Source organism: Drosophila takahashii, chromosome X (genome assembly GCF_030179915.1).
Source record: "Drosophila takahashii strain IR98-3 E-12201 chromosome X, DtakHiC1v2, whole genome shotgun sequence".
In the NCBI taxonomy this organism is placed as follows: Eukaryota; Metazoa; Arthropoda; class Insecta; order Diptera; family Drosophilidae; genus Drosophila; species Drosophila takahashii.
The window spans coordinates 24,415,216-24,439,586 of NC_091683.1; the positions used below are offsets into that span (position 1 = coordinate 24,415,216).

A 24,371-nucleotide genomic window follows, 5' to 3' on the forward strand; every position below is an offset into this window, starting at 1 on the left:
GTTACTTTTTTAAAAAATTGTTAAAAAATTTACATTTTGTTGAATAATGTTGTACATTAATGGTAAACAAAAATTGTTGTTGGTTTTAAAAACGTTTTTGTTTAAATACATTTTGTTACTAAAGGAATATATATTTTTTAAATATATATATTTGTTGAGAAATGTAAATATTTTAATAAATATATTTTTTAAAAATGTATATATTTTGTAACATAAATATTTTTCAATTTTAATTTATCATTTCAAAAACCTTTGATTAAAACGGATCAAAACTTCCAGGATTTTTAGTAACTAAGTAAGTTTTTTTGGAAAGTTAAAAGCCAATAGTACAGCAATGTTATCGCTGTGCCCAGTAGGTCTACTAACAGTCGTCATTAATCAACATGAAATTAAGAGAAATCATAAAAATAAAGAAGCCAAATGGCACCATCTGCGCACCAGACACCTTAATTATCTTTATGTTTCAATAAAATGCGAGGCAAGACCATAGAGCCCGTTTGCTACCGCGTAGTCTATAGTCTATGGTCTATAAGGAATAAATATTTGCCATGTTTATTATTATTATTTTAGAGAGCAACAAGGCGATGTGCGTTGGCGATTGGGTTGACTGGGAGGAGCTGGTCACACACGCGCCGCCATATGCCCAGATTCTAAGATTCTTAGATTCTCATTCTCCCAGTCTCCCATCCTCACAGTCTCAGTGTCTCATCTTCGCAGTCCTCGTTGCCTAGTCAATATTTCATTTGGCACTTGAACCAAATTCTTTTAGTTTGCTGCGAAGGTTGACGTCAACGTCGCCGTCATCTCAGCGTCGCAGCGACAGCGCAGCCCACCTTTAGTAATGGATTTTTGTGTAATTTCACTAAATATATATATATTCAGTATACAACAAAAAAACAAATACTTTGTATATAATACACAAAAGATTAGACACAATTTCGAACTAATTTCCGTTGACAATGCAGTCTGGCTATTAAATAGTACAATATTTCGCACACAAAGTAGGCAAATAATGGATATTTTGCGTACCAAAAAAACAAGTGCATTTTAATGCCAAACATGATATGAAATCATAGAGCAATTTGGCAAAACTAAATAAATGCCCAGCGGGATATGATATGTCATATATGTACATACATTTTGTCAATCGATTTACCTTGGGGATTTACTCGCTGCAAAAGTGCCTAAATTGATCATAACTTTTTGGTTGTTACAAAAAAATACACAATTAAATACAAAATAACATTTGTATGCTTTAGGCCTTTAGTCTTTCTTTTTTAATATGAACACAGAGAAAATTATCAAAAGTTTTAGGTGCAAAATAAGGGATGAAACATTTTAAAAAGTAAAACGTTTCATACAAATTTATTTTACTTTGCATTTTTAAAACGTTTTCATTTTTATTTTTAAAACGTTTTTATATGAAAACGGCACCTAAAACGTTGTATAATTTTCTCTGTGAAACTAGAAGTGCTAACAATGTTCCCTTGATATTTCCAAATCAACATACTCTTCCAGCTAATTGCCATAGTTTTCATCATTTCCCGAAACGCACATTTACTTGGAAGACTCGGAACCGCAATCAGGTCATATATAGCCGACAGCTCCCATGATACACAAAACACATATACCTATATATATAAATGAGATTTTTCACTTTACATCTTTGGCTTTGTTGTGGCCCAAATTTCTGCAGTGGCCGCAATGTAGAAAGAAAAATGTACACAAAAGATAAGAAAAGCCCCGAACGAAACCGCAGTAAAGTGGTTAAGATATTTATAAAAGATCTATTCTCTACCGGACAGCAGTTTAAATTCATCATTATAAATAAGAAATAAAAATATAATCAAATAAATTACTGGCGAGAGGAGAAGCCAAAAAGTGAAAGCAGTACTTTATCTGGCCGTCTCTTTCATTGTGGAAATGGCCATGTTGGTTTTCCATTTTCATGGCATTTTGCATTTACCTCCTTTCTCGCTCTGCTTTTTTATTTTTATTTTATTATTTTTGGTCAGTTTTCTTTTTGTATTTTTCCCCATTTTTTTCCTTTTTTTTCTGCTGTAATGAAAGCGATTACAAGCCGACAGCAAAGCAGACGATAATCAGGGAGGAGGGGTGGGGAAAAAGCCATTTCCTTTACTTTTCCACTTCCCCCGCCCTTTTGTAAAGTTGTCGGGCAAATTTATGACATTTATTGAAATCGTTTTTCTTTTGGCTTTTCCCCCGCCAGAAAAACCCATTCCCGTTTCCAGAATTTTCTGCTCTTTTTCCGTTCTGATTAGTTGTATGCCAGTGCGTTTTCCACCAGCCAGCAACCCAAATCCAGCTGCAATTAGTTTCACATTCCACGGGAAATCGCTGGGAAAATTTCAGCACAATGCAAAAAGCCTTTCGGACGACCACTTTTATTCGGTTTCAAAAATAATGCGGCAAAAAAATGGGAAATAATACAGAAGAAGACAGATAAATAAGAAGAAATCCCAGCAAATGAGAGGACCTGTTGCTCGGGACACAAAAGAAATGGGTGGTGGTCAAAGGAGGCGGAAGGCCGTTAAGCTAACCAAAAGCAGAGAAATCGCAAAAGGAAGTTTGGGTTTAACTGCAAAAACTTCTGGCTTAATTTTATTGAAATAAATGGTACCAAAAATTGAAAAATTTAATCTCAGCGAATCCGCAGTGAGTTAAAACCAAATGGCGCAAATAAAACGGGGAAAATGGAGAGGAAATTAAATCGGATTAAGTAAACAAAGAACTTAAAAAAGTAAAATAAAGTAAATATCAATTTTAATATTTTTAAAATAAATAAAAAAGTCTACAGCTAATAAATATTACATCAAATTTTTATTTCATATTCATTAAATTTAATCAGGCCAAGAAAAAACATTTTTTTTTTTAAATAAAGAAAGTAAATTTAAATTAAAAAAAAAAAAAGTCTAGAACAAATAAGTATTCTATTAAATTTGTATTTAATATTGTTAGCTAATTTCATAAGGGAAAATATATGTATGGTTTTATTAGCATAACACCTCCAAAGCTGAAAAATATAATTTTATTGTAGCTAATTTTTAGATTTTTCAGGCTTTAAAATGCAAAGCAACCTTTTTTTATCAACAGCATGGGTAAACATGGAATTAACTACCATCGATCGTTTCCTAACAAAGCCCTCGCCAAAGAAAACTTTACCACAAACATTTTGTTTGCCTCCCCCGAAAATTTATGAGGGCAGCATGCTGAAAAAAATTAAGAAAACGAAAACCAAAACGAGAGCAACGAAAAATGTATGGAAAATGGAAAATGAGAAATAAAACCAAGAAATCGACGAGGGCGCTGAAAGTGCGTGTATGCGATAGCCTTGAGCCACATATGTGGGAATGGGATATAGAAGAGCGCCTCGCCAGACGAGAGATGAACATAATGCAAAACTTTGCCAGCCACAGCCACCAATAGAAAGAGATGGCGGTACAGTGAGCAAACGAGATGGGGATATTGAAAGTCTAGAGAATTCATTAAGACAGCGACAATATGTAGAAAACGCAGGGAAATTAACTGAATGGCAATGTAAGCTTGTTTGGTACCCTTTAAAATAAACGAAATTAATCTAAACAATATACCCTTTTACTCTACGAATAACGGGTATAAATACTTACAGTAAAAGCTTTACAGTAAGAATATATTAAAAGAAAATATAAGTATAATTCAATCTCTTAAAAATCAAGTGACTAATATCCCATTTAAATGTAAGAAAACAAATCTATAGACATTAATTTTTAAATGTTAGTCCATCATTCCTTAATCCTCACTACGGGTAGACGGGGTATTTAAAGAAAAGCCAAAAGAAAACCTTCGTCAAAGTTGCCGCTATCAAAGCTGTTGTAGTTGTAGCTCGGGAAAATCTTTTTCAATAACAGCAGCAACAACAAGAAAATGCCCATTACGCATATGTAATAATTTTCATTTTTCCGAATTTTTTGCTTTTTCCTTATTTTCTTTTTTTGGCTTTTCTTGTGATCACAGCTGTGCCGGACAAGAAAAAGCGAGAGAAAAACGGAGGGGAAATGGTTGACAGAAGGGTGAGGGAAGCGGAAAGCTTGATGGCAGCCGTTTAATTTTTGCTCTTGTTTTTGTTGCTGTCTTTTATTAATGAATTTCTCTCATTTTTCCCCGATTCTCTATAGCTTTTGCATTCTTGTCGTCGGTTTTTATACGATTTTCCCTCCTTTTTATATTTTTTTCTTGTTCGTTGTGCTCTTGTTTTTTACTATTTGGGCTATGTCTAAAAATATGTCCGCCAATTCGCTAAGTGGCCCCAAACTTATCTAAATGGGATACATAGAAAATGCGGTACAATTTTTAAACGAATACTACTGAAAACTTTTAAAGTCCTGATGGGCAACAATAAATAACCAACAGTAATTTTAAAAAATGTTGTGAGCGATATCAAATAAATGTAAACATTTTTTATTTCTTCCCTCTTTTAGTCTTCTGCATAATTTTATAAAAATAAATCTTTGTGGTAATCAATTTATAAGTAAACAGTCATAAAAATGCATACGAAAATATTGTAAATTATTATCATAACAAATTCTAAGCACTCGCAAAAAAACTAAATAAATTGATTTAAAATCGATTTTAAACCAAATATTGGTAAGCTTCCGCAAACAACGATTTTTAAGTCTCATTCTCTGGGGAAACACGAAAACTTTACCACCAACAGTTTAAAACTCAGTTAAAGGCCAATTTATGCTAATTTATTTCAGCCACCGAAATTACAAAACTTGATTTGATTAATTTTTTCTCAAACAGTATTATTGCATACTTTGCTGAATATTACGTGTTTGTTTATCTGGTTAGTTTTTTCATTTTATTAATTGTTATCCTTGCTAATTGATGTTGTGACTAACTCACTAATTAATTGGTCAATGTTGGTAAATTGATTTGTTATTTCAGGGAAAACACGAAAAAACTATTTGTTTACAATGTAAAGCTGTAACCTAAATACTTATGCATAGGTATGTGTGTATTTAATTTATACATATTTATATTACTATTTATGTTTATCTCCTTCGGTCGGTTTTTCAAATTGTTGTTTTTATTTGTTTTTGTTGCCTCTGCGCTCTGCGAAGATTTCTCAATTTTTGGCGCGCATTTTTCAGGCCGGCATTCTTTTCACAAAAACACTAAACACTTGCACTTGGCACACAAAAAATTAATTAAAAAAAAATTTACTTTTTATATGTAAAAAAAATATATTTAATATTTTTAATAATCGTATCTTTTCAGTTTTTATTTCAACCCCGATTCGCGATGTTTTTGGTAGTGAAATGTTGGTAACGAATATTCTGCCACCGGAGAAAGCGAACCGCGCCGCGTGTCCGTACACGTGGCCAACTCGACGTAGACTGGGCGTATACGTAATGCCGGAATTTCTGGCTCTGCTGCATCGAGTCTGCCGCTCGACTGTTGCCGCTGCCACGGCGGATGCTGCCACTGCTGCTGTCGCCCCACAAGTGGTGCCCACTTGGCTGGTTTCCCCGCCAAATCTGGCTTGTTTTCATGGCCTTGTTTCCACACTGAGTTAAATTTAACTCAAATTAAGTAATTTTGTACTTGAAAACAAAAACATCAACACAAATACTAACTTTTACTCAGATTAATCCAGTTTTCTAAAATATTTTTAGAGCTGGTAAAAAATTTGTCAAATTGGAGTACTTTTCAAATAATAAAATTGCGAGCGATAGATTTGCTCTAAAGAAGTTTTCTGTAACTATATTTTTGGGATGTGTTTACGGGTAATAATAATTAGATATAGATCATTTAAAAAAAAATTATTTTTTATTTTCCGATAATTTTTTATGGCAGCTATGTGATATAGTCGTCCGATTTTGATAAAAGTAAAAGTGATAAAAGAAAGTAGAAGATTATACATTTGTTAAAACAAGAAAGGAATATAGCTTCGGCAAGCCGAAGTTTATATACTTTTGCAGATCATTCTATTAATTTACAGATCGTAAAAATGTTACATTTTCTATTATTTTACATTAATTTTTCGATCGTTTCTATGACAGCTTTTCTTTTCAAAATTAAAATCAAAATTCGGAAATATTTGAAAATATGATATATATGATATAGTGATCCGATTTTTTAAATATTTAATTCGAAATTCAGAAATATATAAAAAATAATATTATATAAAAATAAAAAATAATATAATAAAAGCTATAATTTTTTAAACGTTTTTTTCCGATCCTTTCTATGGGAGCTATAAGATATAGTTGTCCGATCCGATCGGTTCCGACTTATATACTACCTGCAATAGAAAGACTTTTGGGAATGTTTCCCGATAGCTCAAAAACTGAGAGACTAGTTTGCGTAAAAACAGACAGACGGACAGACAGACAGGCAGAAAGACAGACGGGAATGGCTAGATCGACTCGTCTAGTTTTACTGATCATTCGTATCCTTTACTGCGTTGCAAACCTCTGACTGAAATCATAATACCCTCTGCAAGGGTATAAAAATATATGTATATGGGTACTTGTATGGAAACGAAATCTTATTATAAGTATAATTTTTTTGCATTTAATGATTACAATTTATATCCCATGCTAGTTTTTTGCCAAAATTATTATTGAAAAAGAACATCTCAGTCTATGGTTAACAGAAAAGATATTATTTTGTGAATACCTAGCGACTTACCTGAGGCAAAAGTTTGCAGCGCCCATAAATAACTTTCCCCAGTGGCGCCATCTGGAGCCATATTCACTTGAAGGAACGTGCCTTTAAAAATAAATATAGTTTTCTATGATCATCAAAGGACGAACCTAGAAAATAAAACTAAATTGCATTTAAAAATTAATAGAAATTTATTATTTCGAAGTAAAATATTCGTTATTCTAATTCTACAATTAAAAAAAAACTTACAACCAAAAAAAAACTATTGTGTATACCATTGAAAATTATTTTTTTTGTCTAGCTATTTTCTCTTAAAATTTGGCATCTCTGAGGATGCTCCACAAAAGCTCAATGCCGAGTGAGTGGAAAGACAAAACGAGTGCCGAACACAGCCGAAGAGGTTTCGTGTTTGGCCTGATTTTCACTCGAGATGAAAAGTCCCTTCGTTCGAGTGGAAGAGACGCAAAAGAGCGGGAACTTTGAGTGAGTTGTAGGTTTTTTACTCATTTCCGCTGGCACTTCCGACGTCGTCCTGGGCCAAGGAAGTTGTAGCCACGCTGACAAGGACAACAAAGTCTGTCTTCATTTTTTGTTCGGCTTCTTCGCATAATATTTTATTTTATTTTATTTTATTTGCCCTGGTTCTTTTTTGGTAAAATGTCAAATGACATTCTTGGATCACAGACTGTGGAAACTGTTTTTAAAAATGTTGAGAATGTGGTCTTCTCTAAGCCCCAAGCGATTTGATGTTTCTTTTGATGATTCGGTTGCTTACGTTCTACAAAAAGACGTCAAAACTACCGACTTTCATATTTCATTTATTTTTTTTAATAACTGCAACTCCAGCAGCTATCGTTACCCAGTTTTCCCCAGACAGTCTTAATTTCCTTTATATTAGCTTTCAAAGCGTTTCCATGACAATAAACAAGATTCCTGCAAACACGTAGAATAAAAAAATAATAATCGTGTAAATAAGCATACTCTTGCGTATCAACTACTATACAAATCTCGATAATCCCTTAATCGTATTATTGTTTATTTTAGACATAGAGTTTAATGAGGGCAGCTTATGCTAGCATGATCGATTTAAACGTTTTTCGACAAAAAACAATGGCAAATATAAAAGGTTTCAAAATATTAAGTATGCGCTGCGTTGGCTCAAGCTATCATATGGCTCATAAAAAATGTTTTTTTAGTGCGAGGAAAGTTTGTTTGTTTGTTTTATTAATATCTTTAAAAGTAATATTTATATAAATAAAATAAATAAGTGTAAAGAAAATATTCCTAGATATTGTTACTTGATAAGTCGCAAACGCATTATCATTTCAGCTATTTATTATACCCGTTACTCGTAGAGTAAAAGGGTATACTAGATTCGTGCAAAAGTATGTAACAGCTAGAAGGAAGCGTTTCCGACCCCATAAAGTATATATATTCTTGATCAGGGTCACTAGCCGACTCGATCTAGCCATGTCCGTCTGTCCGTCTGTCTGTCTGTCTGTCTGTCTGTCTGTCTGTCTGTCTGTCTGTCTGTCTGTCTGTCTGTCTGTCCGTCTGTCCGTCTGTATGAACGCTGAGATCTCAGAAACTACAAAAGCTAGAAGGTTGAGATTTCCCACACATATTCTTTGGCTTCCTACGCAGCGCAAGTTTATTTTAGCCGAGCGCCACGCCCCCTCTAACGCCCACAATCGCCCACTAACGATTTTAAAATGGGTCCTGCGCCCACATCTTTAAAGATTTCCGAGAAGTATAAATGCAATTTTGTTGTGTATATTTATACCTATCGACATTTTTCAAATCGGACCATTCATTAAAAAGTTATACGCAATCAAAAATTATATATCTATCTCCCTCGCACTCCCTTTAGCTGAGTTACGATTATTAGTCGGGACACCAACCCGACACAGCGTTCGCACTCCCTTTAGCTGAGTGACGGGTATTAGATAGTCGGGACAACAACCCGACTATAGCGTTCTCTCTTGTATTATATTTTGAAGTCTCCGATTAGCTGATATAAACTGAACTGCATTTGCCTTGGCTGTCAACTTGTAGAAAAATCGATGTAATCACATTAATACCCAATTAACCTTACCCAAAGAGTATCCTTTGAGTCTGCCAGCTTGAAATTCCAGCGAATGACAAAAAAAAGTGCTGGCTGCCTGCGAGACGCAGGGACAAAAAGCCGAGCGTTGCCTGCGTTTTTGCATCAGGACCTAGGACAACTGAGACCAAAAGCCGCATTGTGCGGGCCACAGGATACGGCTGGTGGGTGGGTTAAGGGGAGGGAGTGGGGTCGAGACGTTCCTTTGCTTCAATTTGCTGTTCTATTTTGCTATTTTGCCGCTTCCACAGGCCACAGGGCAGCAACAACAACAGAAAAAGCAACAACAGCAGCGAAAGGCGGTCAAAGGTTGCCAGAGTTACAACCAAATGAGTAAGATGCGGATAGGCGAACAAGAAAAACACCCACGCCCACAACAACAACAACAATAACAGAAAAGGAACCTAACTTCGGCCAGCCGCAGCTTATATACCCTTGCAGATTCTGATCCTTCCCATTAAATACCAAAATCAAATTAAAATACAAAAATTTAAAACTTCGTCCTATTTTGACATTTACTTTTCCATTTGTTTTGTTTCAATTTAATTCAAAATTCTGAAAAATAAAAACAGAGTTTTATCCCAGAGTAGAAGACAATACAATAAAAATTAACAAAGATATAATTTTTTTTTACTAATTTCCCATTACGTTCCTATGACAGCTATATTATATCGTCGTCCGATTTTGATAAAATTAAATTCGAAACGTAGAAGTATTACAAAAATAACATTTCCAAAAGTAGAAGATATTATGTTAAGAACACTGAAGCTATAATTTATTCTTCATTTTTTAGGGTCTGACGGACATACGGACGGACAGAATTCCTTCGCTGCGTTGAAAACTTTTGACTGAAATCATAGTACCCTCTGCAAGGGTATCCAAATCCTGGCAGCTGCTGCCTGTTGCCTCAATAAGGAATAATTTGGCCGAGTATTCCCACTCATTTGCCATTTCCACCATCCCCATCCCCTTTTCCATTCCTTGTTCTCTTGTGCGTTATTATTTGCCTTTCGAATCCAATGTGTGTAATGCCTCCGAGTGTGATTAGCAGCAATGTTCGAGTCATAACCGTAATAACAAGGATATGCGAGCGAAGGAAGGAAGGACTCAAAGGACCCAGGCCAAAAGAATGAAACTTTCCCGCCTGGCCTGGTCAATCGACCACTGCAATTATTAATCAGTTGTCTCCAAGGATCTAAGGACACTGACAGCAAGGCAGCAAAGGAGCAAAGCAGCAGCAAAATCCTTAATTACATAATCAACGAGTTGGCCCCAAAGTTATGCAAGCTCAATCCAAGGATAACTATACATCTGGATCTGTAATTGTGGGTGTGTGTTTTTGTGGCGATAAACGAGTCTGTTTGCCTGATTCGTGATGCCTGATTCCAGGACTGTATTTACACGGATGGGTTCGAAAGGGTCAGATTCCACATCCTTTGCTTTAATATTTGCACGCATGTAAATGTTTGTCCGTTTGGGGAAATCATTAAACTTCCACATTTCCACATCCCAAACACTAGGCAATTTATGACAATGTAAAAACTCGAAATAAATTATGTAGATAATATTATTGGCAACATATCTTGGGTTCAATTAGTTCATTGTCCGTGTAAATAATTATTTGGAAAGTTTGATATTCCATATTAATATTGTGAAATAGTAAGAATGTCTAGAGATTAACGTAGGGATAGTTAGAAAAATGTTATCGATAAGAAAATTATCTCATTGGAAACCCTGATTAATTGATTATCGATATTTTTTCGATTTTGGGTTTATTTATAGTTGATATTAGTTTAAATTTATTTTCACTGATTATAAGAAAATTTTTTTTAAATTATTTTCTATATCTAAAATAATAATTTTTTTTAAAACTTTTTTTGTATCCCTCAAGTAAATCCCGCCTACGCCACTGATAAGCACAAGTATTCAAAATGGTCAATCATTTGCATGATTAAACCATTGTAGCAGGTTACTCAATATCTGTATGTTCTCTATAAGCGTTTAAGTACTCTTAAAGTCTACAAAATCGGTGGAATCATAAGCCTCTAACCGAGCTACATAGGCAAAGAAACAAACAAACAAACAAAATTTGTAACGATTTAGCCTGGGAAACTTTTTTTGTCCAGGGAAATTGTCTCGGGGGTTATAAGCGAGAAACTTTTCAATTTCATGGGGCCAGACAAATTCAGAATGTATAATTAAAATTCTATTTTTGATAATTGGTAAACTCGACTCGGTCTATCTATGTGAAAGTTTGTCAAATGAAAAAGGAAAACCACAGAAACCGAAAAGGACAATCAAGTCTCATAATGCCTGCAATCCTGCACACACACACACCTAAGCACATCCAGGACAATGAGTGCTTTACTGAGAGCCTGTGCAATGAATGCAATGAGCACCTGTCGATGGCAATTCAAGCAGGGAACCCAGGAAGCCAGAAAATAAGTACACTGAGAAAATCCACCTAGAACAATATTTAAATGTGGTTTACACTAGCCGAAATGTGTAAATTTTATATATTGAAAAAATATATTTGAGATTTTATTTCAAAACCTACTAATAGTATTTAATATTTAGTCTTCTAAAAATCGTAAACAAAATGTTGTATTATCTGCAACTAAAAAACGATCTAAAATTATTATAAAATTTAAAAATAAATTTATAAATATTGAAAATATATATTTGATATTTTTTATTAAACCTACAAAAGTATTTTCAAAATTCCAAATTTTCTTTTTTATATTATTTGCAGCTTAAAAACATAATTTTCACTGTCTAAAATGATTAATTAAATAAGTTTTTCATTTAAAAATATTTAATTTATATAAATTAAATAATACGGAGCCGAAACAAACCGTTCCAAAATATTTCAAATATTCTAAATTGTTTTTCTCTGTGTAAATACGAGTATATCGCACGATTTTGGCAGTGCAGTAAATGAACAGTGAACCGCGCGGCCACATGGCCAGCGGCCTATTAAAGAAACAATGCCAACTCCCGCCCAGAATTTCCCATTTTTCAGCTGACTTGCCCGCAGCCCTTCCCTTAATGTCCCTGTCCCTGTCCTGTCCCTTCGGAGCCTCCATTTCCCTCCGGCTGGCATATTGCAAATGAACTCAACAACTATTAAACACCTGAAAACGCAACACGGCAGCAATTGTAAAACCAGTGTGTCCAACAGCAACACGAATTGCAGCTACAATAACAGCAGCAACATCAGCGATAACACAGCCATCAGAAACACTGGAAACACAGCAGCAGCGGCATCCGCGGAAAAATTAACAAGGAGACAGCAACGCCAGCAGCAACCTAAATTGCAACAAAGTCAACTACAATATCTGAAATATGAGCAAGGGCAGTTAATAGTGTAGCTTATTTTAGAAAATTTCTAAATGTGGTTTATTGGATGCCAATAGGAAACTTAAGATTGAAATATATATAATTGTCTCGGGGGTTATGTATTAAACTATCAACCCAAATAAAATAAAATACAATATAATATCAATTTTCCCTAATCAAGATGAATGAGTGTGAGAGAGATGGAGATATTCAAGGCAAGCAGACGCTTGAAAGTGTTGCCATCTATCAATTTAAAAATTTTCTTTTACATTTCGATAGATATTAATAAAGGGGTATAAAAATATTAAAAACTTTAATTTTTGTGTATCATAATACTTAGAAAAAAACTCCAAAGGCAGAAAGGACGTTTACACTAATAGCTATCACAACGGCGACAGCAATATGCAATCTCAGCCTAAGCAAAAGAAGCAACAGTAGCAACATTAGTGTCAAAAGTAACATCAAGTCCAGCAGCAATAGCTAAAACTGCAACAGCAACAGCAACCATAACAAAGTTAACAACAGCAACAGCAGCGGCAGCAGCAGCAACAGTAAAAGCAACAGCGGCAGCAGCAGTTGCAGCAATCAGAAAGCAACAACCGACAAGAGCAACATTTTGTGGGGCAGCAAAAATTGCAGAAAATTGAAAAATTCATAACGACCGAGAAGCTGTGAATATAAAAAAAGTACGTAACCATTAAGCCAGAGACCAGAAACCAAAAACCAGAACCCGAAAGCAACAGACAACAGAAAACAGAAAGCAGACAACACTCGACAACACAGTGTTTGGAACCGCAACGGCAACAACAGCAGGTGGCATAAAACATGTCTGCCAAAAGTGCTCAGCGGAAAGGACTTTCCATGTGTCCTGCCTGCACTCAGGGGTTAAGGGCGCCAAGGGTTGCCGCGGGGGGGTTAAACGGCAAGCGAGCAGCAACAAAAGCGAAATGATGCGACTTACAAAAGGCTTACACAGTGCGCAGGTGAGCCAAAATCAAAACAAAAAGGTAACCGAAACAAACCCAAACAACAACAAATATAAAAGACAACAGCAACAACAACGAAGGGTGGTGAAAAACAAAAGTTGTTTTACAAGGGATTTAGCGAAACGAAAAGCGAGCTTAGCATCGGAATAGTAAAAAACAGAAATTCCCATGCACATTTAAAATTTATTAACAAAAATGCAACATTTGTTTTTAAATATGCGGGATATTCAGATTTCGCCACTGTTTCAGTCCAATTTTCCAATTAACAGGCGTTTGAGATACTTAAAACTATCAACAGATAACTGAAATTTCGGGTGGGAAAACCAAATTTCTTAATTAATTTTGCTAGTTGCTTTGCAGAGCGGAAACTCTGTTAACTTTGGTTTCTTCTTCCCTTTTTTTGTATTTTTTTTTTTTGAGCTCTCAACTCGAAACTATTCCGACCGGCAATAAATCTAATTGCCAAAATGCCAGCCAAATTTCCCAAAAGCCAACGGAAAATATCAAGTGAAATGAAATAAATAAACTGAACAAATCTCACCTGTGGTTTCATGTTGTTGCGTCGCCTGCAGATGTTACAAAATGCTACAAAAATGTTCTTTTAATGCGTAAAGAGAGAGGGGGCTTTTCGGCTGAAAAGTACCTCATAGTTATTAGAGTTTGTGGAATATGACTTTCCAAGAACTACAGTTAAGTTTTAATGAATATCTAAACTACTATATAAAAGGCTGGCTAAAAAAACGGGTAGAAACATAAATCATATCCATTTTAATTTGATACAAAATATTTTATATTTGAAAAATCTTTTCTTTCTATTTTTTCGTTAATTGTTAGTAATATACATTTACTAAAAAACGTGGGCTGGCTTAAAATAATTTTTAAAAAATAAAAAGCTTAAATCGAATATTGTCTTTGTACTACCTTTTAAGTCTTCTATTTTCGCTGTAGATATTTATGCTTTATATTGATTTGTATTGAAAAATTAAAGAATATTGGGTATTCAAAAAGTATGCAACAATAAATTTGTTATAGAATCCTGGATCCGCCACTGGCACAATATAATGACCCGAGAAAACGCCGGGATTACAGGGTATATAAGGGGAAAACAAACTCAAAGTAACTGAGGAGGAAACGGACAACGGACAACGGACGGAGGTAGCGGACAATCCAAGCAACCGCATTGGACGACAGCGACAACGACAACGACAACGAACCTGCTCAGACACTGTGTCAACAATGTCTGACGAATTGTCAAAAACCGCAAAATGCGGTGCTTGTTATTGTTGCTATCATCGTTGTTGTTGTTGTGGGTGACAATGTGAACGAGCAGCAAGGACGAACAGGATGCAGGCACACACACAAGCACACATAAAAACTCACCGACACATCGGAACTTGGAACAGGATAGTGCGGACAATTTGCGGGCGAAAATATTTTACGATTCTTTTTTCGTCGGCTATATTTTATTGTTATCATTTCTATGTACGCATCGCCAGCCAGCCAGGATACATTTTTCGTGGTGGGGTCTAAAAAATTTGTCAACGAGCTTAAGGCCCGCGAACACCGACCACTTGACAATATACATATATATAGTACATCAAGCCGGATGTTTATGTCCTTGTTAGTTTATGAAGTGGGATGTGGCAAAAACAATTTCCTTAGTGCATTATTCGGAACCAGATTAAACAAAAACAAGAGAGAACGCTATAGTCGGGTGCCCCGACAATCAGATACCCGTTACTCAGCTAAAGGGAGTGCGAAAGAGATGGAGAAAAACTTTGATCCGCCGTAACTTTTTAACGAATGGTCCGATTTAAAAAATTTCTTCTACATTTCGATAGGTATTGATAAACACAATAAAACTGCATTTTTACTTTTCCAAAATATTGAAATTTTTAAAATCGTATACAAGCGATTGTGGGCGTTAGAGGGGGCGTGGCACCCCTTTGAAACAAACTTGCGCTGCGTAGGAACTCCTAGAATCTGCATGCAAAATGTCAATCTTCTAGCTTTTATAGTTTCCGAGATCTCAGCGTTCATACAGACAGACAGACAGACAGACAGACAGACAGACAGACAGACGGACAGACAGACGGACAGACGGACATGGCTAGATCGACTCGGCTAGTGATCCCGATCAAGAATATATATAGTTTATAGGGTCGGAAACGCTTCCTTCTACCTGTTACATACTTTTGCACGAATATAATATACCCTTTTACTCTACGAGTAACGGGTATAACTAACAATGGAAGTTGTCTCAAAGCTGGTGCATATAGAAATCTATCTGAACTGTAGAAATAGTATCACAAATAGTATCGAAAACGACGTAAACTCGAATAATCCTTAAGCGACCCAAAGAATTTTGTATGCCAAAACAAATCCCGAAAAATTATCATTTTCATTACAGTCCTATTAAATACAACCACGACCAATATACAAAATATATAGTGTAACAAATATATACACTGTATTGAAAGACCTTTAACGTTTTAATTAAAAGATTAAAGGACCAGATTTATATTCCTTAAAGATCATTTTGCTATGAATAAAGATTGTGTTTATCTATTTCTACAACCTTTGTTAAAAAATACAGCATTTGGTATTTTAAAATAGTATTTTTAATCTTTATAAAATAGCCGGTATGATAAATTATCAAGTTGATATCAGCTTTTTATTGATATGAAATAAGCTTTAATTGGCCGTAAAATTAATTACGGCAATTTTCCTATTTATTTTAAATATTTAATATTATTATAAATATATATGTATTACAAATATATGCGTCAGCTCTATAATATAGGCGCCTGATTTATAGGTTTTACCATTTATTAAAGACTTATTTTAATGTTCTAGAATAATTGACAGCGTAAAGAAGGGTTAATTTTCTTTATAGTTTTCTTTTTAACTATCTGCCAATCTTCACTACGTCCGATTAACTTTAAGGCTGGAAAATCGAAAAATGAAGATGGCCCTTTACAGGTGCGGTTTTGCTGGCAATTGAAGCTTAATTGCTTGCCAGTCACTTCCGCCACTCCCAGCATTTTCCTTCCTTCCCTCTCCCCACTTTCCCCATTTTGCGCGAACTTTGCACCGCATAAACTGGACAGGAAAAAAGAATAAAAAAAAAACAACAAAGAATTGGCCGAACATCCGAGCAAATGCAATTGTCATTCAATCATTCACTTCCTACCCCGATAGGCGTTGCGGTTTGATTGTTTGTTTCGCTCTCACTCACTCACTCGCTCAATCACTCACTAGGGGGGTTTCCAACCACCCCTCCGGGCTATTTTCCGCCCACAGGCTTTTCATGCTTTTGCGGCTACTCAAGCGGCTTTTTGCAAGCGTTGAAAATTTATGCAGAAATATTTTAATTGAATTGTCACCGCGATTTTATTGTTACTGCCGCGTGCTACTATTTGTTGTGTTTTTTGTTGTCCTTCCTGAGACACTAAAAAAAAACAAAAAGGTTCCTCAATATCTGATTTTGAGATTTTAGAAAATATTTTCCTGAAAATTTACAAAAATATTTGTTTGAATATTTAATTAATTATTTAAAGATATTAAATAATTAACGATATATTATTAAATATATTTATTACTCAACAGTTTCTATAAAGAAGTGTAAGGCGAACCTGTTTATGATCCAAATTTTTTAAGGACTGGTTATGCCATTATACCCTTTAAGTCTTTAAAGTTATATTGATGGAGTATCACAGAAAAAAAGAATACAGTAAATCACACTTAAAAATTAAACTAACTTAATAAAATACAAGATCGCTTTTAAATTTCACTTTAAAAAATATTTCCAAATTTATTTCGAATGTTTTTCGCTGAGTACAGAGGATACTGTAATCGCTATTTGTTGTTGTCACACCGACACAGCCGCGTTTTTAACCACTTTGTGTGAGTACTTTGCTCATTTCGCTCATTTCATTATTTTGTGAGCTTTTAACTTTAATTTAATTTTTAAACACCTTTTGTGTGTTGTATTTGATGTTTAACGTTGTCATTGTTGCCGTCAGTTGTCGCTTTCGGTCGCTGGTTGTTGTCAGGAGAGTTGATGAAATATTCAGGAGATTGCGGACCCATTCTGCTTCGTTTCATTTGAGGCGGAGAGGGGACATTGCCAATAATGACAGGCATGTTAATGACACCGACAATTGGCCAATTATGGCGGGATGGGAATGTGGCCAGCCCGAAACCAGAAATTCAAACCGCACAAGTCCTCCTGACTCACTACCTCACCACTGAAATGGCCCCTGAACCTCTGAGGAATGTTTTGCGGAATCTCCTGGAATTGGGTAAACTTCTGGCAATGATTTTCACTTTCAAGCTGAATTTTTCAATTCTATTTCTCGGGCGAGAGGAAAAAAAGATAGGAAAAGGAAAAAATGGAAAAACCTATGGCATCATTCACCGCACAATGCCCAGAAAATCTCAATGAGCTGAGAAAAGAAGAAAAGGGGGAAAAACTGAAACCAAAACAATTTCCTCAGATGCAAATGAATATTTCAGTCAGAGGCAACAGCAGAGGCCAAAAAAAACACCTGCTAAACGCACGTACACGTGTGCAGTAATGTGTGCACTGAGCAAAAATCGGATAGAATATTTAAATATATTTTTCCCTCACAGCCTTATTTTAATATATTTATATTACTTGTAATAATTTATTTAACAATTTTCAAAACGGCAGTAAATATTTCAAAAATTTTTTCGAATTTTATTTTTAAGCTGACCAATTTAATTCCAGTGTACACTTTCATGTCTGTGTGAGCACATATCCCTATATCCCTTTTTGCAAATTTCGATTACCAGGCGGATATGGCGGCATTGCCATGATAAGTAAACTTTGCTCCGCTTTGCTTTACTTTCCCTCACTTTCCTTCGCCACTTTCTCCTGCCTCAGCCCCGCCCCCTTTTACTTTGTCCCAGCCCCATTTGCCACTTCGGCATTGCAGAATTCCCAGCCGCTCAGCGCTTTTCAATTACACGGAATTGCCAAAAAAAAAGAAAAGTAAGAAATGAGAAGTAAAAAGGTTTATGAATGCGCCAAGCTTAAGCGGTGTCATCACAGGGTAAATACAGGGAATTATATTTGAACATAAAAATAACTATATGGTATATAAATCAATTTTAATTTGAAGTTTGCGCTTTGAAAATAAATCCTCATTAATTGAAGCTACAAAATGAAAGCACAGAAAAAAATGAACAATAATAACAATAATAATATTTTTTAAAGATCAAGCAATGTTATTTATATCATTTTGATATGTTTATCTTATTTTACAATTTTTGTTTAAACAACACTACATTTGGTATTTTAAAACAGTAATTTTATAACTTTTATGAAATGATAAAATATGAAGTTGATATGTTTGAACTATAAATTTGACATCAGTCTTATCGGCTTGATATGAAAAAAGGTGGAAATTATCCTACTTCATATCGACTTTTTAAAAAATTTCTTTATATTTTATTTACATTTCTAATTTATTTTTAATATTTATACTTAAGATACCCAACATGTCGACTCAGCGGCTCCTTAAACTCACTTCCCTGCTTCTGCGAGTGCTTAAACAGTATAACAAACACTCGAACACTGAGAAAGGAAAGAGAGAAACTTACAGGCATTGCCATATAATTGCAGTGAATTATTTTTGCTGGCACAATATTTCTAGAAACTCGGCTCCTGCTGCTGCCCCACTCCGCCTCCTCTTTTGTGTCCTCGCCGAATCTCTGGAATCCCCTGCTGTTGCCGCCCGGTGTGTGCTCATCAAATCTTTCTGCTAATCTGCAGGCAGCCAGGTGGCAGGCTAAATAAACAAACAAACAATTATATCCCAAATGCAAAATGCGGCAACAAAGGAACAGTGTGAGCGAAGGGAAAATGGAAATGCGGTGCACAGTGAGAGGAAAGTGGTGCATTTCAATATTTCAATTTTATACAAAAGCTCCCTTTTATTAAAATTATATACTAAATTCCTAGAGATTTTAATACCAATTAAAAGTAAAGAAATATCTTTCATAACAGTAGGAAACTGTTTAACAGGAAATCAAGGAAGATCCTATATTTAATCGAAGGGTCTGAAATGTTTTGAAAAATCTAATTTTGTATTTTACATACTTTTCTAGAGCTGTAAATATTTGTATGCAAATGACAATTTATTTGGCTATTTAAAAGTATCTAAAATTTTTATGAAATTCCTAGAGATTTTAATAATATAAAAAACTGTCTTTTATAACTGACTGAAACTATTTAATAGATTATCTTAAAAGATCCCATAATTTAATTTGAAATTTTTCATACTTATTTTGTTGTTTATGCTTTTTTTTTATTAAACAATTAAATTCATAAACTCCTTGATTTAAAGAATTTAGTACCATCAAAAAACAAATAAATATCTTTTAAAAACGGCTGAAACTACTTGACAGATTATGTTAGAAGATCCTACATTTTATCTGAAATCGCATAAATATTAATATATTTTGAATAATTAAATTTTTATGCTAATTATACCTTTTTGTTTTATTTTTTTTTGCTGTGCCGACAAAAAAAAAGAGATTGAACACTGGGAAAATAGGGGGACAACCTCAAGCGTTGTCATCATTTTGCAAGGCAGCCACAATGCGCCGCCTTAAGATGTTAAGCCTTGTTTTTGCTTCAATTTCACTTGGATGAGTTTGCGGTTGACGTGCAAATAAAAATAACATTCACAATAACAATAATCTCTCCCGCTCACACATGTGTAATTACATCGGTGGGAAAGTGGAAAAGCGGTACGTTGGGCGGGAAAACTCTGTCATGCCTTTGGCTTACAATGTTTGGCGTGCTAAGCTGGCGAGCTGCTTGCGAAGCCTTTCGGATTATCCTTATTGCTTAGCACTTTCCCTCGCACTCCGCCACATACACATCCACTTTCACTCTCACTTTCTCTTGGCGGCGACAGCGAGTGGTTGTGTAATTAAATTTCCCTTCTGGAAAGACCCGAAAAGTTCGTTTTCATTGCGATTAAATGGCAATTGTTTTGTTCATGCTTATGCAAAGATAACAATTAAGTGTGGGAAATACTCGTTTGTTGTCCTCTCATAATGGCTGACGAAAGAGGAAACGCTTTTTTTGCCGCCCTTCGGAAAGGAAAAAAGGATATCGTTACTTTCCTTTCAGGGCAAGGTTTGCATTGGTGAGGGAGGGGAAAAAGCCTTTTAAAATCTTTGTACATTTATTTTTTCATATTTTAAATTATGTGTTTATGCTTTATTTTGTCATTTAATTGGAAAAGAGAATATAATTAGAATATAAGTTATGTCTAAAGAATACTTTAATTTTAATACCCTGTTTTATTTATTGTTTTCCCATACTTTACCTTCAAAAGCAAATCACCAAGATGTATTATATTTAAAGTATTGTATATTTAAAATTAAAAAAACTTTTATATTTATTCAGTTACCATTTAATTGGAAAAGGAAATGTAATTAGAATATAAGATAAATCGAAAAGAAAACTTCTTGGTGCCTTTAATTTTAATAACCTTTTAAATTAATTTATTTTCAATACTTTAATTTCATAATTATATTAAAATTAAAAATACTCTATAATTATAAATACCACTGTTTTTTCTTCGTCATAACTAAATTCACAGAACTTTCGCCATAATATCGCGCATTATGGCTTGGTAAATACGGAATGCTGCAATACAGTTACCAAATTGTTCACTTATTAATATTGACTTCATTGTGCTTGAACAATAATTTAAAATTGTTTGCTCTTTCCGCTTGACTCCGCGGGCGAGTCAGGAAAACTCCCAGCCGCTTTTCCACTTCCTTTCCCCCAATTCAGTGACTCATTTCCACCTCGATTCCTCATAAAGCGACACGCACAGACAAACATTTACAATATATGTACATATATATCCCCCCGTCGGTGCCGCAAAAACTGTTAACATCGGGCGGAACTTAACTGATGTGTATGTGTGGGTGCGTATGAGTTGTGTGCGTGCAATTTTAAATATTGAATCTTTGATTCAATATAATCAGACTTGTAATGGCCTTCACGCTCCGATTCGCAGTCAATGGCATAGTAACACAAATACAAACAAACCAAGGACATGTAAGTCTACCTAGGCGCCACTGTGAGCGTGTGCACAGAGAGAAATAGTACGTACATATTTATAAAAATATATTTATAAAAATATTAACTATTATTTTGTACTACTTTTTTTACTTCTTTTTCTATTATTTTTACAACTTTTTATTAAGCGCATTTAAATTTAGATATTCATTTTAAAATTCTGAAAATACAATCCTAAAGTCAATTGATTTTTATACACTATTCTGGTTAAGTAAATTACCATTCCTTAATAATTTCATTTTTTAATACATATTAAAAAAAAAACAAGAGTGAGCGCCTCGACTGTCAAATACCCAATACTCAGCTGAATAAGTGTGAGAGAGATGGAAATATGCAAGCAGCTACACAAGAAGTCACTTGAAAGTGGCGCCACCTACAGGAAAATGCATAATTTGCTCATAACTTTTTAATTAATGGTTCGATTTGAACATTTTCTTTTATATTTCGATTGAAAATATTAAGCACAATAAGTATCCAAATTAAAACTTTCACATATACATTCACAACCATTACCCTTTTTTGTTTTTGTTTTCTCCCAGTGTGTGCCTGTGCCGAATGTGCGTGTGTGTGCGTTAAGTATGTGCAAACAGCTGTCGCGTGTCACCGGCTGCCGTTCGCTGAAACGGAAACGGAAATTACGTGCACGATGGCAGCAACAAACTGGAACGTGTGTGCAACGCCAGGAACGAAAGAGACAGGGCTATAAAACAGGGGTGGTGGTGGAGGAAGGGGGAGGGGGATAGCAATCGGACGGCATTAAATGGCAACGGCAATTCATCGATGATGTCGATGATGCTATCTACCCAATCCCCCTTTTTCTGGTCTGAAAAATCGGTGGCCAACATGCGAAGCAATCACCACCTCCAATGCCTCCACACCTTTCCCCTTTTCCAACAGGCTTTAATTAAATCGCAAAAGACGCGCCGCACATAATGAACATCATCATTTATCGATGTACACAGCTTTATATACCTATATTATATATAGATATATATATATAGAGGAATACATAGCCAACTTATTTGTCTGTATTGTCCGTATTTTGGCGTTGTTACGGCTCAATGGCCACTATGGTCTTTGAGTCTTTGATGTAAATACAAAGAACGGCATTAAGTGCGGGAATATTTGTAAATTATTGTTTTAATTACACTCGCCTAGTTAATTAAATTCATTTAATTTGAGTGCTTCCTGGGTTCTCTAAAGAAATAATCCACGAAATGCTGCATTACAAAACTTCAATACTTTAAATAATTTAAAAGCTATTGAAAGAGTGGCTCATAGTTTTCACATTTCATTATTCGCGCTATAAACTCTCTCTTCGGAGCAAAGGGAAAGGAACTCAAGTTCTTCGGTGGCTTGAAATAATTAAAATTCCATTTAAACCTGAGCAGATTATCTCCTTCAAAAAAGAAACACCTGCGAAAGGGCCGAGAACAATGGGGTAAATATTGTTATTTTGCATTATTCAGGTAATTTACGAGCGCTCGCTTCCGGCAGGATCTCGAAAAGGACTTGCAGAAAGGACCCTGGCCGTAACTGTAACTGAAACTGAAACGGTTAATGTAAATGACACAGGCCAGCAGGAGTTGCTCTCCTCGCTGTAAGAGCTGTAAGCAGATGAAGAACAAAGCGAACGGGACGAACGAGCGGGACGACGGGTCGTATGAGTAATTTGAAGATAGCAAGCAATTAATTTCAGCCCGAGCTGAACTGAACTGAACTGAACTGAGCCGAAGTGATCTGAGCCTCGCCTTGCCTCGCACCCCGGCCATTTAATAGTCCCATAAAACACGCAATGCCTGCATAAAGAACTTAAGATTGCGTAGTCGCCTATGATTTACCTTTTACAACGTTTCGTTTGAATTATATAAAAAAAAAAAATTAAGTTTAATAAAGTGTATGCATGAAAGTATCATGGAAAATAAAGGAAAAATAAGGAATAATCTTTAATGATTATTTTGCAAGAAAGCTTAACTTTAGAAATATATTATTATTATATATAATTATGATATTATTATTATTTCACAGGCGAACGGATTCTTGTTTTGTTATGCAGTCAAAACATTTTAAAAGTGCAAGCCTTTATCTTTCAAAATCCATGCTCGAAATAATTTTAGGATTTTTTTGAACGGAATTATAAACAAGTAAAGGCATTTTTATTTTTGTGTCATAAATTCTTTAAAAAATGTAAATAAAGTTACCTCAGTTTTTAAAATATATACAATTATTTAAATTACATCTACAGGATATTGTCAGTAGTGCCCCATCATTCCAGGCCCTACAAAAGCTGCAGAGGAGCGCGTTAATGCGGAAAAACAATCGAAGGAAAATAGGGGAAAAATCAGAAACAACAGGAAAAACAAGCAGAGGAACTACTTCCACTCCCACTGCCGGCATTAAATTCCCGGCCTGAGCCACGCCCATCGATAGTCCATTAATTTATGTATAAATTGTATTTCAGTTTTTTGTTTGATTGCCCGCACAATGGTCGACAATGGAAATTTATGCGTAGCGCAATGAATTCCGCTGGGGAAATTACATTGAAATTTGTGCAAATGCTTCCACATTAAATCGAACAATCAGCGAAAGAAGCTTAATAATTCATGTTTGAACGTGAAAAAAGGGATTTAGTATTAAATAAGTTATACAAATTGAATGGAAATAAATTAATTTTATTTACAATTGCAATTTGCAGCGTACAGAAAAAGGGATTTAATATTAGTTTATAGACCCAATGAGATTTGGGCCACTGTCACTTGGCCAAGTTTTATGGATTGTCTTCGGCCGAACGACACCAAATAAATTGGTTTGGGGGGGTGGGAATCTGGTTTGAGAAGGGGCAGCTAATAGTGTTAACAGCATCAATAAATGTTTTACACCCGGTTTTTTCTTCAATGCAGGCCATTTGAATTTCTTGTAATTTATGTTTAACTTTCTGACTCGTTTCTCCACCATCATCCTTCTGCTTCTGCCTCTCCGTCTCCATTTCCAGTTGCTATTTCTGTCATCGTTCGTTGACCAGTTCCATTTGGTTGCCGCTCTTGGACGAAACTAATTAACCGACTTGAAAAAGTAATTAAGTCATTTGTCTGCAAGCCTCAGACGATTTCCCAACCACTCCGCTCATTTTTCCGCTCTT

At 35.0% G+C, this 24,371-nt stretch overlaps 1 protein-coding gene across 2 annotated transcripts in view; it reads right to left on the reverse strand.

Annotated features, from left to right (window-relative positions):
• Positions 1-5,117, reverse strand: part of Neto (Neuropilin and tolloid-like) — a 94,469-nt gene extending 89,352 nt beyond the window's left edge. For both annotated transcript variants that reach the window (XM_017155311.3, XM_017155312.3), the window contains exon 1: positions 5,046-5,117. The gene's annotated coding sequence lies outside the window, so the exon portion shown is untranslated. The remainder of the gene's footprint in view (positions 1-5,045) is intronic.
• Positions 5,118-24,371: the final 19,254 nt, after the last annotated feature.